The sequence below is a fragment of the Chrysemys picta genome, chromosome 5, assembly GCF_011386835.1.
Source record: "Chrysemys picta bellii isolate R12L10 chromosome 5, ASM1138683v2, whole genome shotgun sequence".
Taxonomy (NCBI): Eukaryota; Metazoa; Chordata; order Testudines; family Emydidae; genus Chrysemys; species Chrysemys picta.
Window position 1 is genome coordinate 69,715,897 of NC_088795.1, and position 13,030 is coordinate 69,728,926.

Sequence of the window (13,030 nt, forward strand, 5' to 3'; positions counted from 1 at the left end):
AAAGGAGCTTTTGTTAGTCATTCATCACTTCTTGTTCGTTGTGGTTATAAATGCTAGATAAATCTCTGTACAATATATATTACCTTTGCACTTTACAGTTTGAATTAAAGATGGAAACAAGCTGCAATGTTCTGTCCTCTAATTTCAGCTGGTGGTTGTTTTAGGCTCATCTCTATTAATAATGCATTTGTTTAATTACATACATTCAGTAATATGTACACAATCCACCTTCACGTACAACACTCGTGATGTGAAGACACTAACTATGGGCCAGGTTGTGAATCACTATAATATAGCTCAGGGATCAGCAACCTTTGGCACGGACCAGTTTGTTTACCTGCCGCGTCCACAGGTTCGGCTGATCATGGCTCCCACGGGCTGCAGTTCCCTGCTCCAGGCCAATGGGGGCTGCAGGAAGTGGCAGCCAGCACATCCCTCGGCCCATTCCGCTTCCCGCAGCCCCCATTGGCCTGGGATGGCAAACTGCAGCCAATGGGAGCCACAAGCGGCCAAACCTGCAGACAAAGCAGGTAAACAAACCGGCCAGGCCGGCAGGGTGCTTACCCTGGCGGGCCGCGTGCCAAAGGTTGCCAATCCCTGATATAGCTACACAGGAGAGTAAAGGGAAATAAGCCTCTTCCTGTTTTGTGCAGCCATATTAGTATGGCTCCCTAAATCATAGTTCCAGGCAAGGAAGACTACATTAAGAGTGCCACTGATATTGTAAAAATGGTGCCTGTGCAGATTTTCCGGTATTTGTCTTACATCCTGCAACACCCAGTCACAGGTATGATGAAATCCCTATGTTATGTCAAAGTTCTGAAGATATAGTAAATTACTGACACCAACTTAGTAGATTTATTTAAAGTTCTGTAAAGATATAGTATTTTCTTCTGTTATGCTTCATGCATAAAGAATACATGTGGGTGCTCAGACTATATTGATTCTACCTGTTCTGTATATGTTAATGGTCAATAAGATAGCAAGGACAGCAATAGGAATCTATTTATAGTGTTTAACAATTCATACATTTCTATTATTAACACAATAACCTACTCAAAATAAAGCCAGTATGTCATAGACAATACAATTTAATGTATTCCCCATAGTGACACTTTCAGTTGGGCTCTCTCTTCTACAATATAAAACTAAGTTGAAGGTTGCTTATTTCTGATTTGTACACAATGTGTGTAAAACATGCTCAGGAATTATGGACATTCTGACATTTACAATACTAAAACAAAAACCAGAAATGTAATTTCAAAAAAAGAAAGTAACATGGACAATACATATAGGTGGATAAAATAAAATTATGATCATTATTTTTCTAATCAAAAAGTTAAACTCTTCTATATAGCTAGAAAAAAATAGGGCCACACTGATCCCATGAACCTCTTCAAACAAAGGTCCGTTCTTGATTTTGGCCTGTAGGACCATCGGTAGGACGGTTTCCCAGTCTATTATGAACAAATCTGTAGTCACCTAGTAAGGAGCTTTTGTGGGGTGAAAGAAGCAGAAAAAAAGATGGTGCTAGAGAGTATTTAGTCCTCCAGTAGATGGATGGAAGATTTCCCTCTGCTCAGTCAGGTGGAGGAGATAGAACCCCAATGTTTTTTTATTTCAGAGGGTAAGTACAAATGGCAAAGAAAAACATAGGAGGAATTTTCTGAGGCATCACCCAAAGTCAGAGAAAGTCACCAGAAGTCTATTCTCACATTGCAACTCATCTTCTATTTGGTTTAGTTCCAGCTGAACCACACTACATTACCCCAGTGGCTAGGTTCTCTGGCAATCTCTATAGTGACTGCTGACACTGCTTGGAAAGAGCTTTGATTTTCTCTTGCTAACTTCCTTTAAGGTAAGGGGTAGGAAGATGGCAACTTGGGGGAGCATAGGTATTTGTTGGAACATGGACTTGTGGAAACAGCAGCAGCTTAGGTTGTAAACTCTGTCTGTTATTGCCAGACACAAACATATTCAAACTCACCCTCATCTCATGTTGATTTTTGTCAACCCTCTATACACCTGGTCTTTTCAATTCTGTCACATAACTGTTCCCAGTGTTCGTAGAGCAGGACAAACTGAGAGTTATCATTTTACAGAAGTATATGAGAAAAGCACCCCAGAAGAAGACTGTTAGAGGAGATAAAAGAAACGGATCTCAATATTTTTGAATTTATGTAAAAATGTGCTCAGCACTGCACAGATTCACAGGCGGTGGATTTTGGTGGAGGGGGAGGAGAGAGAGGGATGAGGGACAATTGGATCCTCATCTCTTGCAGTCCTGAACAAGAGCCAGACACCCCACACTTGTGCTCAGATCAAGGTCTACACAAACCCAGAGCTCACAGCAGCAACTAATCTCTCAGAAAAGATCAGGAAGAGACCAAAACATGCCCCCTCCCTTCTCTGCAACAGCAAGCAGAGCTAGCTTGGCATTGAAAGAAACTCATCCTTTTTAAAGGGTATAACAGCAGGCTTACTCGTCCTGTGCTTCCTAGAGCACTGGAAGGTATCTGTTTCTGGGAGTTCCTACTGAGGCTGTGCAGCTCTCTACTATTCCAATGCAGAGATGGCATAGAACACATTGTATTGTCCATAATGGTGGGTGAGAAAGTGTGGAAATTCGCCAAATAGTAAATTTAATACATATTTCTGTGCAAAATTTGGATTTTTCCATTTTTTAAATCTTTGAAATTCTTATTGTTCCAGCTTAATTAAACAACTACAAAAACTTGTGCATGTGTCTAATAACACTGTCTTTAATGGCACTACCCACTTCCTTAGAATTAGGCATGTGCATAAGTCTTTGCAGAGCTTAAATTAGACTTACTGTTTAAAATCCTGGTAAATACAAAACATTGTAATTCAAATAGTGTAAAATACAGGAGATTTCATTTGTTAAGAGATGATTTTTTTTTTTGGTTGGTCTTCTGGTCAGAGATTTTCATGGGTGCCAAGACTTCTGTGTGCTCCATTCAAATAGGTACATGTTTTAAAAGAAATTATTTTATTATATTATTATATTAATAAAAATGCTCATCTAACATAATTAGAGCATGGGTGAGGGCTCTGAATTGGTGTACATTTAGTTCTTTTCATTAATGTTATTTAACCATTCCACCTCTATTCACAGTAATATGTGGCCGTTCAACATCTTGACAGATGAAAGCAGACAAGACAAAGTCGGTCCGTCAGTGGCACTTACCAAATGACAAACTTTTTCACAGTGGCTATAGATCCACTCACCAGATGGAAGTTGAAGCACACTCTGTTTCCTGCATTGCCTGCAGGCCTCAGCCTGGTCTCTCTGATGGCTCTTCAAGGTGATGGAACCATTCTTAACCTGGCTTCTCCAAACTGAATGATTTTGGGCAGGTTTCTCCCAATTGTCAGTGGGATGCTGAATTTCTTGAGGTCTTGCTTCATCTTGTCACTCTATGGGAGCTTTGGCCTTCCTCTGCATCGTGGGTGGTTCTTAAGATGGCCACCGGGCAGAGCTATCATCAGACAATCCTTAGGCATGCGCTCCACATGTCTCAATCAGTGAAGCCTGTGAATGTCCAGCATAGTCTGCATAGACTGCAGGCCCGGCTCTCTGAAGGATCTCGTTATTGGTGATCTGTTGTTTCCAAGTAACGCCAAGGATTTTTCTAAGACAGTAGAGGTGGAAATCTCCATGCTTGCTTGGAGTAGGTGACTCAGTTTTCACACCTGTAAAGGACGGTACTGAGGACACAAGCCCGATAAACCAGACACCTTTGTGTTCAGAGTTAGCAATTTGTTGTTTCAAAAACATGAGGTAAGTTTGCCAAAGGTAACATAAGCTTTGCAGATTCTACATCTACATCAAGTTCCCTATCAAGGTTATGTGAGCTGGTAATAATTGAGCCAAGATAGCAGAAGTGATCCATGTGTTTCAGAGCTTCATTATTGACATATGAGACAATTTTCTTGATACTGATCACCATGCCAAACTTGGCGCATGCATCAAAATACTTGTTCATCATGACCTGCAGTTCATCAGATAATTTAGAGATGAATGCAGCATCATCTGCAAAAAGGAGATCCTGAATAGTAAGCTGGGTGACGTGCCTTCTGTGCTGGAATCATCTGATGTTATTTATCTGATGTTAAACAAGCTGTTGGCCATCCTCAATTCAATTAGATGCCAGATTGATCATTTCCAAAGGCATACTTAAGAAGCATAGAGAAGATACCAAAGCTAGTGGGCGCTAAGACACAGCCTTGCTTCATACCAGCATCAATACTAAACTTAGATGATGTTTCATTTTCATATTGGATGGCTGCCTTCATTCCCTTGTGGAACTCTTGAATAGGGAAAGCACCTTTTGTGGACAGCTAATTTTCAACAGGATCTTATAGATGCCATTCCTGCTAACCATGTCAAAGGACATTTGTAGGTCAATGAAGGCTACATAGAGAGGTGCCTGTTTATGGCTTTTTTCTTGCAAACAAGCGCAATATGAAGGACATGTCAGTCATGGAGCATTCATCTCTGAACCCACACTGGCTCTCAGGGTAGACTCAGCAAGGACTTGGGGTCTTTTCAATATGACCCTTGCAAGCACCTTGTCAACCATACTGAACAAAGATATCTCTTGATAATTGTTGCAGTCTCCTCTGTCCCCTTTATTTCTATATAGCGTAATTATCTTTGCATCTTTCAGTTCCTGGGGTATATGGCTTTCTTCCCAACAGGTGCAGAGAAGTGCATAGATGTCACTTGCAAACTTTCTCCCCCTTGCCTTTAGGAGCTCGGGAGGTAACTGGTCATTGCCTGCTGCTTGCTTTTCCAGTTGCAATCTCTTTGGTAGCCTTCTCTACATCTTCAAGAGTCAGTATTTGGTCCAGCTCCTGCACTTTTGGAAGCTGGGAAATGGCAGCTAAGGCAGTATCACAGACAATGGCATTCTTTCAATAGAGTTCTTTGTAATCCTTAGTCCATCGGTCAAGCTGTTTTTGCCTGTCAATCAATATGGTACCATCTTTTGCCTTCAGGTTTTTGTTCTTTTACAAAGTGGACCAAGTACCCCTTCAATTCCATTATAGGTATTATGAAGGTCCCCTCTTTCAAAACAGATCTAAATAATTTTGCACCAGTTTTGCCAATATTTCTGGGCATATTCTCTGGTGCATTCCGAACCACAGCCTTAGCCTCCTTAAACTTGAGAGTTCTGAGCTTGATTGGTTGTTGAAGTAGACTTAGGAGAGCTTGATTTTTCTTTTCTATAAGTGGGAGCAGCAGATGTTCAGATGCTGCAAACCAGTCAATGTTTTTTCTTTGTGGTTCCAAGGACATCCTTGGCAGCAGCCAGTGTCTTATTCTTAAAATTTTCTCACAAGGTGTCAGAATCAGGTTGATCATTTTCAAAAACAAGCTCAAGTGCACATTGGAAATTTGTTCAAGTGTGAGAATCCTTCATATTAGTGATGTTAAGGTGAGGTTTACCTTTTGGCTTCATAGAACAGATCTTTTTAAGGATGTAATTGGAGCTTGGCCCTAACAACAGCATGATCAGTGTCGCTATGCATTGATTGAACATATAATATATCGTGAATGTTTCTGGGATGGATCAGGATAAGGTCAAGCTGATGCCAAGATCCTGAGCAAGGGTGCCTCCATGTGACCTTGCTGCAGCTGCTGATGGTAAAATAGGCATTTGAGACTATCAGCTCGCAAGAGGCACAAAGTTGGCCATTTTTGTTGAGGCTACCTGTACTGTGTTTACCAATGATGTGTCATCCTCACCCACGTGCATATTGAAATCACCGAGAAGAGTGAGTCTGCTTTTTGTGGGGACATTCTCAACTATTTGTCCCAGTTGAGAACAAAACTCATCTTTTTGCTGTTTGGAATAATCAAGTGTTGGGTTTTTTTAATTGGACAGAAGAGTCAGGACTCTCAAGTTCGTGTTCACATCCAGCCGCATGATCCTCTAACTGATAGGTACTGGAGGGGTATATGCACTAAGGACAGACTTCTTAACAGCAAATCCAACACTACCTATCTTTGGTTCATTGTCAGGTTTCCCAGACCAATATAAGTGATTATTTACTTCATCTAGAGATCCAATTTCCAAAAGCCTTGTCTCACTGAAGGCTGCAATATCAATGCTGAACTGATGCAGTTCTCTATCAATTATGACTGTTTTCCAAAGTTCATAGTCTTCAAGGTCAAGTCCAGTTAACATAGTGCAAATGTTCCAACAAGCAATGATTAGTTTAGAGCCAGGAAAGAAGAAGGAAGACAGAAGCTTCTTTATCCCACCTTTTCTAGGGCCTTTCCCAGATTGGCGCAAGGAGGCCATCCCTAAATAGGGCTGCTTGGACAACTGAACTGCTGCCAAATGTCTGAGTCCTTCCCTATCAGAACAAGCAACCATCGAGCACAGACTCTTGATGTGCACACCTAAGCAAAATAAAGAAGGAAGGGGTTGCCAAAGGCCCTCCACCTTCTCTCCTGGCAGGATCTCACAGAACTCCAATGGCAAGACAAAGGTCAAGACCAGGGGTGGTCAAACTTATTGACCCTCCAAACCACACACAACAATCTTCAGAAGTTCGAGAGCTAGGGGCACACCTGCTGGGACTCGTGAGTTTCAGCCCCATGGGAGGTGCCTGACCGGGCTCGGGGCTTCAGCCCTGCTCCTGCTGAAGCCCCGCGCATCAGCAGGTACATTCCATGGTGCTGAAGCCCTGAGACCCCCCTTCCTGATGGGCAGAAGCCCACACACCTCACAATCCTGCTGCATGGCAGAGGTCCTGAGCCTTTCCACTCTGGTCTGGTATGTGGAGAATGGGGGGTGGGGGGCTCCGCAAACCGCACTTTAATGGTAAAAGAACCACATGTGGCTTACAAACCACAGTTTGCCACCCCTGGTCAAGATGATTGGGATAAGCCTGCTGCAGCTTCTAGCCAGAACACCACTATGAGTTGAAAAAAGCATCCACCTTATCACAGCCACAACTGCGCCATTTCTGGATGGGCATTGTCCCAAAAATGTGGATCCAGTTGGCCAACAAAAATTCCGGCTCATCCACCTTTCTGGGGACATTTTCTTCATTCAGGGGTTTCCTCTATCCCACCCATAGACACTCCTCTGCCCAAAGCCATTGAAACTTCTCAAGGGGAGACAGGTTTACTAACCAGTGTCAATCACCTGCTGTTGTGTCGCTGGCTACACAGTCTACATATTCAGTGGTAAAGCCCACAAAAGGATTAAATTCTGCTTAAATTTTAAAGAACATATTCTTCCCTAATTTTCACCTTCTGTAGTCATGGACAAATACACATAGTGAGTACAAAGTGGGTGCACAACACTTCCAGTATTTTCCACTCAGGCTTGTGCTAGAATTTTTCTCTCACTCTACACTAATTTTGCAGTGATGTACATGACTAATAAGGCAAAATCAGGCCTGACATCTCCAGTAGTCCACAGGATACATGGTGTCTTCATGAAGCAAAAAATGAATCAATATGCATCCTGATATATAGTGCTGCCACTAAACTGATGTTATGAAGAAAATTTAAATTCTTGTCCAAATCTCTTCCTTGCTCCATAGGTTAGCTAGGGACAGAAATGCTGCAAAGACAGTCCATTGAAATCCAGGGCAGTCAGAGTTCCTTGCTTCCTTTTCAAACACCTATCTTTGGACAATACAAAATGCAAATACAATGCTTGAAAAACTCCTAAGGGATGGTTGATGCAATGGAAAGTCTGAGGATAGACTGCAAGAGGGAGAGACAGAATGGATTGAAAACAGGGGGATGCCAGAGAAACAATGTGGTCTAATTTGACAGTATTGCAGGGTTGTTGTTTTTTGTTTTTCTTTTTTTTTTAAATCAATCTATGGAGAAAGACTGAATCTTCAAAGTACAATTCATAAAACTTTCAAGGCACTCACTGGTTGACTTCACAATATTCCTCATTTCTTATCTCGGGTTTACAGTTTAGTTGTTAATATTTCATCTAAATGTCTCCCCTCCCACCTCACTTTATTATACAATTATAAGTCTCTTCTGTTGTGAATTAAACTTTTCATTTTACTGATGAACGTATCTAGTCCTTTTTTCATCCCTTGATCCTCATTCCCCCTGAGCTCAGCCACCTGGCAGTTTCACCACATCCTTAGCTGTATGTTATTATGGTGCTTAAACTGTTTGAATTTAGTACATTTATTTTTGAAATACAAGTGCAGGCACTTCTGACTTCAGGATGATATACTTCACAGTACCTTAAAAAAATATATCCCACTTTTATATAGACATATAGTTACTACTATGTCAGAGCCTCTTGGCAGTACATTTCAAGATGAAATGTTGCTAGCTTTCTGTAATGTCAAGGTCCTCCTAGACAAATTCCAATTTGTATTCCAATAGTCTGCTTACTTAAGTACCTTGTATAGTTTCAAATGGACACAACATCCTTTACTTCTCATTCTAAACTGTTGTGTAGTGCACTGGGGAGCAGCAATTAAAAATCTCTAAGAAAAATGTCAATGCATTCATGCCATATTTAGATATAAATCATACAGTTTTATTATTCTTACAATCTATAAGCATGGGAATAGTCACATTTGTTCTACAATTATTACAATGTATTGTGACAGACCCAGACCAGTGGGGTACAGGAGTCTGGTAGAGGGCAAATATACTGGTCACTGGATGAGTAGTTTTCTGTTCCCTGAGTGACCAGAGAAGGGGCTGCACTAGAGTAATCAGGAACCTCCTAGAACCAGTTAAGGCAGGCAGGCTAATTAGGGCACCTGGAGCCAATTAAGAAGAAGCTGCTAGAATCAATTAAGGCAGGCTAATCAGGGCACCTGGGTTTTAAAAGGAGCTCACTTCAGTTTGTAATGCGAGGAGCTGGGAGCAAGAGGTGCAAGGAGCTGAGAGTGAGAGGATGTGCTGCTGGAGGACTGAGGAGCACAAGCGTTATCAGACACCAGGAGGAAGGTCCTGTGGTGAGAATAAGGAAGGTGTTTGGAGGAGGCTATGGGGAAATAGCCCAGGGAGTTGTAGCTGTCATGCAGCTGTTACAGGAGGCACTATAGACAGCTGCAGTCCATAGGGCTCTGGGCTGGAACCCGGAGTAGAGGGCGGGCCTGGGTTCCCCCCAAACCTCCCAATTGATCTGGACTGTGGGTTCTTCCAGAGGGGAAGGTCTCTGGGTTGTTCTCCAACCCACATGGTGAATCTCTGAGGCAAGAAAATCCGCCAATAAGCACAGGACCCACCAAGATAGAGGAGGAACTTTGTCACACTGGTGTCAACAGTGGGATATTGTGGTGCACAGTGCGGTGGAAGAAGGAGGGTGATTTAAAAAAAAACAAAAAAAAGGGAGAGGGTTTATTTTTTTCCCACCACCATGGATGATGTAGTGCGGGCACTGATACAAGCTACGACGGCCCAGCAGGAGGCTACCTGTGTCCAGGCAGCCACCCAACAGGAGGCAGTGCGGCTGCAGCAAGAGACTAATTGCCTGCTGATGGACCAGGCTGCTCAAAACTGAGCTATGTTGTGGGAACTGGTAAACCAGGTAAAGTCCCTTACAGAGCTGAATCGCGGGCATGATGGGACACGTCTCATACGGGCCAGCCATTGGCTGCAGAAAATGACACGGAAGGATGATGTAGAGGCAGACCTTCTGGCCTTTGAGAGGATAGCCCTACGGGAGGCCTGGCCTCGAGATCAGTGGTCTGGCATCCTTGCCCCATTCCTGTGTGGGGAGGCCCAGAAGGCCTACCATGATCTGCCTGAAGAGGCTGCGGCAGATTACCTCCAGCTGAAAGCAGAGATCCTGGCCAGATCTAGGGTAACAGCAGTGCGGGCCCAGCAGTATCGCGGTTGGAGGTACCAGGAAGACAAAACCCCGCGGTCCCAATTGTATGACCTCATCCATCTCGCACGAAAGTGGTTGCAAACAGAGTCCCGGAGTCCGGAAGAGATACTAGCGGTTCTGGTCATCGACCGATACATGAGGGGACTACCACCAGAGCTTCATGCCTGTGTAAGCCAGAACGAACCCTCCACCTATGACGAGGTTGTCGCCCTGGTAGAGAGGCGAAGGACAGCGAGGGAGCTGACCCGACCAGTTAAGGAAGAGGCACCCCTGGTTAAACTAGCAGCACCAAGCCCTAAAGTTCGGGTGATTGGGCCACCAGGAGGGCCCAGGTGGAAAAAGAGAGAGGCTGAAGGCCCATCAGAGACCACAAAGAGTCGGAGCACTGAGGGAGAAGAGGATCGTGATGTTAGACTGCCCAAACCAAGAGACCGGGGAACGCTTAGGGCTCCATACAGATGTTATGCCTGCGGGGAATGGGGACACATAGCTGCACAGTGTCCCAATGCTGAGGAGCCTATGCAGTGTAACCTGGGGAACTGGGCAATCCATGCTCCCTAATCCATCTTGTGGGGGTCTCACTAAACCCACATATGTATACCAGACCAGTGAAACTAAATGGGGTAGGGACCACGGCACTGGTTGATTCGGGGAGTGCTATCACGCTTATCTCAGGGAAGCTCGTGAAGCATAGTCAGCTGCTACAGGCTAAACGTACGGGGATAACATATGTCCATGGGACAGTTAGCTACTACCCCACCATCCCAGTAAAAATCGAGATCCAAGGGAACACTACTGAGATAGCAGCAGGTGTAGTCCCTAAACTCCCATACGTGGTGCTCATAGGGAGGGACTTCCCAGGGTTTGGAAACTTACTCCCAGTAGGGGGATTGGAGAAAGATGGGGACCCAAAAATTGGTGAGGCATCCACAGCAGATTGTCAACCCCCAATCTTCTCTGAAATATCCCCAGATTTGTTCTCCACTCCCAGACAGGGTAGAAAGATAAAAAGGGAAAGAAGGGCAGCTAAGGCCTTGGGAACCCGAATACTGACCAAAAGCCAGAGGGTTGCTCTTGTAGGTAGGCGGACCCGCGCAGCTGAAAAGGAGGCCACGCAGGAGGGAGAAGCACCTGAGTCTGACCCCCACCCTAATGCTTCTGAACCAGTAGAGGCAACAGAGACTGGGCCCCTAGATCTTGGGCAGATTAGCCCTGGGAGAGGAAATTTTGGACAGGACCAGGCAGAAGACCCAAGGTATGACAACATTAGGAAGGAGGTGACTGAAATAGATGGGGTCCCTGTGGAAGGGAAAACCCAGGGACCAGGACCCTACTTCATAATGAAGAAGGATTGCACCAGTATAGGGGCAGAAGGTACAGCAGATCCTAGTACCTCAAAAACACCTAAACGCTGTATTCAGTCTTGCTCATAGTCATATTTTTGGGGGGCATTTGGGGGTAGAGAAGACCCTGGCACGAGTCCTACGACGGTTCTTCTGGCCCGGAGTACATGAAGAAGTGCAGAAGTACTGTGCCTCCTGCCCGGAGTGTCAGCTGCACAGTCCCTGTCCCCACTTGAGGGCACCTTTAGTACCCCTTCCCATCATAGAGGTCCCCTTCGAGCGAATAGCCATGGACCTAGTGGGACCCCTGGAGAAGACGGCTCGGGGTCACCAATATATACTTGTTGTTTTGGACTATGCTACTCGCTACCCAGAAGCCGTCCCCCTGCGGAACACGGCCTCTAAAACTATAGCCAAAGAGCTGGTGGGGATCTTTGCCCGAATGGGGCTACCGAAGGAGATATTAACCGACCAAGGAACCCCATTTATGTCAAAGCTAATGAAGGACCTTTGTACTCTGCTCCATATACCCTGAGAACTTCGGTCTACCATCCGCAGAGTGATGGGTTGGTAGAAAGGTTTAACCGAACCCTCAAGGCTATGATAAGGAAGGTGGTAAGTCGGGACGAGAAGGATTGGGATACCCTACTACCCTACCTTATGTTCGCTATCCGGGAGGTACCTCAGGCCTCAACTGGGTTTTCCCCCTGCGAGTTATTATACGGGCGTCACCCCCGTGGCATACTAGATATCGCCAAAGAGATCTGGGAAGAGAAACCCAATGAGGGGACAAATATAATAGAGCATGTAATGCAGATGTGAGACCGGATAGCCCGGGTTACCCCTATTGTACGGGAACATTTGGAGAAGGCACAGGAGGCCCAGCGAACCCATTACAATCGCCAGGCAAAAGTGTGACAGTTCCAACCAGGGGATTGGGTTATGGTGTTGGTACCCATGGCAGAAAGCAAGCTTCTGGCCCAATGGCAGGGGCCCTATGAGGTGGCTGAACCCGTGGGGGAAGTAACCTACAAGGTGCGGCAGCCAGGACGCAGAAAACAAGAACAGATTTATCACGTTAACCTTCTGAAACCCTGGCATGCACAAGAGGCATGCACAATGGTCTAAAAAGACCTAACCCAGGAAAACAAGCCTTCCAAACAGGTGAGAGTGTCTCCCGATTTAACACCATGCCAGAAGAATGAGGTGTCTGAGATTATCTTCCAGAACCAAGATGTGTTCTCGACAAAACCGGGTCGAACAACTGAGACATATCACCACATCGTCATGAACCCGGGGGCCAGAGTAACAATGAGGCCTTATCGGGTGCCAGCGGCAAAAAGGGAGGAAATAAAAGCAGAAGTAAAAAAAATGCTGGCGTTGGGGATCATCGAAGAATCCCACAGTCAGTGGTCCAGCCCAATTGTGCTGGTGCCCAAACCTGATAGCACCACAAGATTTTGCAATGACTTCCGGCAACTAAACGAAGTATCCCAGTTCGACGCGTACCCCATACCTCACATAGATGAGCTAGTGGACCGTCTGGGTAATGCCCGGTACTTGACTACCCTAGACTTGACAAAAGGGGTACTGGCAGATTCCCCTTGCAGAAGACGCAAAGGAAAAGACTGCGTTCTCTACACCAGAGGGTCTTTTTCAGTATACTGTCCTCCCTTTTGGACTACATGGGGCCACAGCTACCTTCTAGCGCCTCATGGACAAGCTATTACGCCCGCATAACAGTTATGCTGCTGCCTACTTAGACAATGTGGTCATTCATACCCCAGACTGGGAAACCCACCTGGACAAGGTGGAGGCAGT

General features: G+C 45.0%; 1 protein-coding gene across 4 annotated transcripts in view; it reads right to left on the minus strand.

The window, feature by feature from the left end:
- The window catches only part of SPOCK3 (SPARC (osteonectin), cwcv and kazal like domains proteoglycan 3), a 405,705-nt gene that overhangs the window by 99,343 nt on the left and 293,332 nt on the right, over positions 1–13,030 (minus strand). The window lies entirely within an intron of this gene.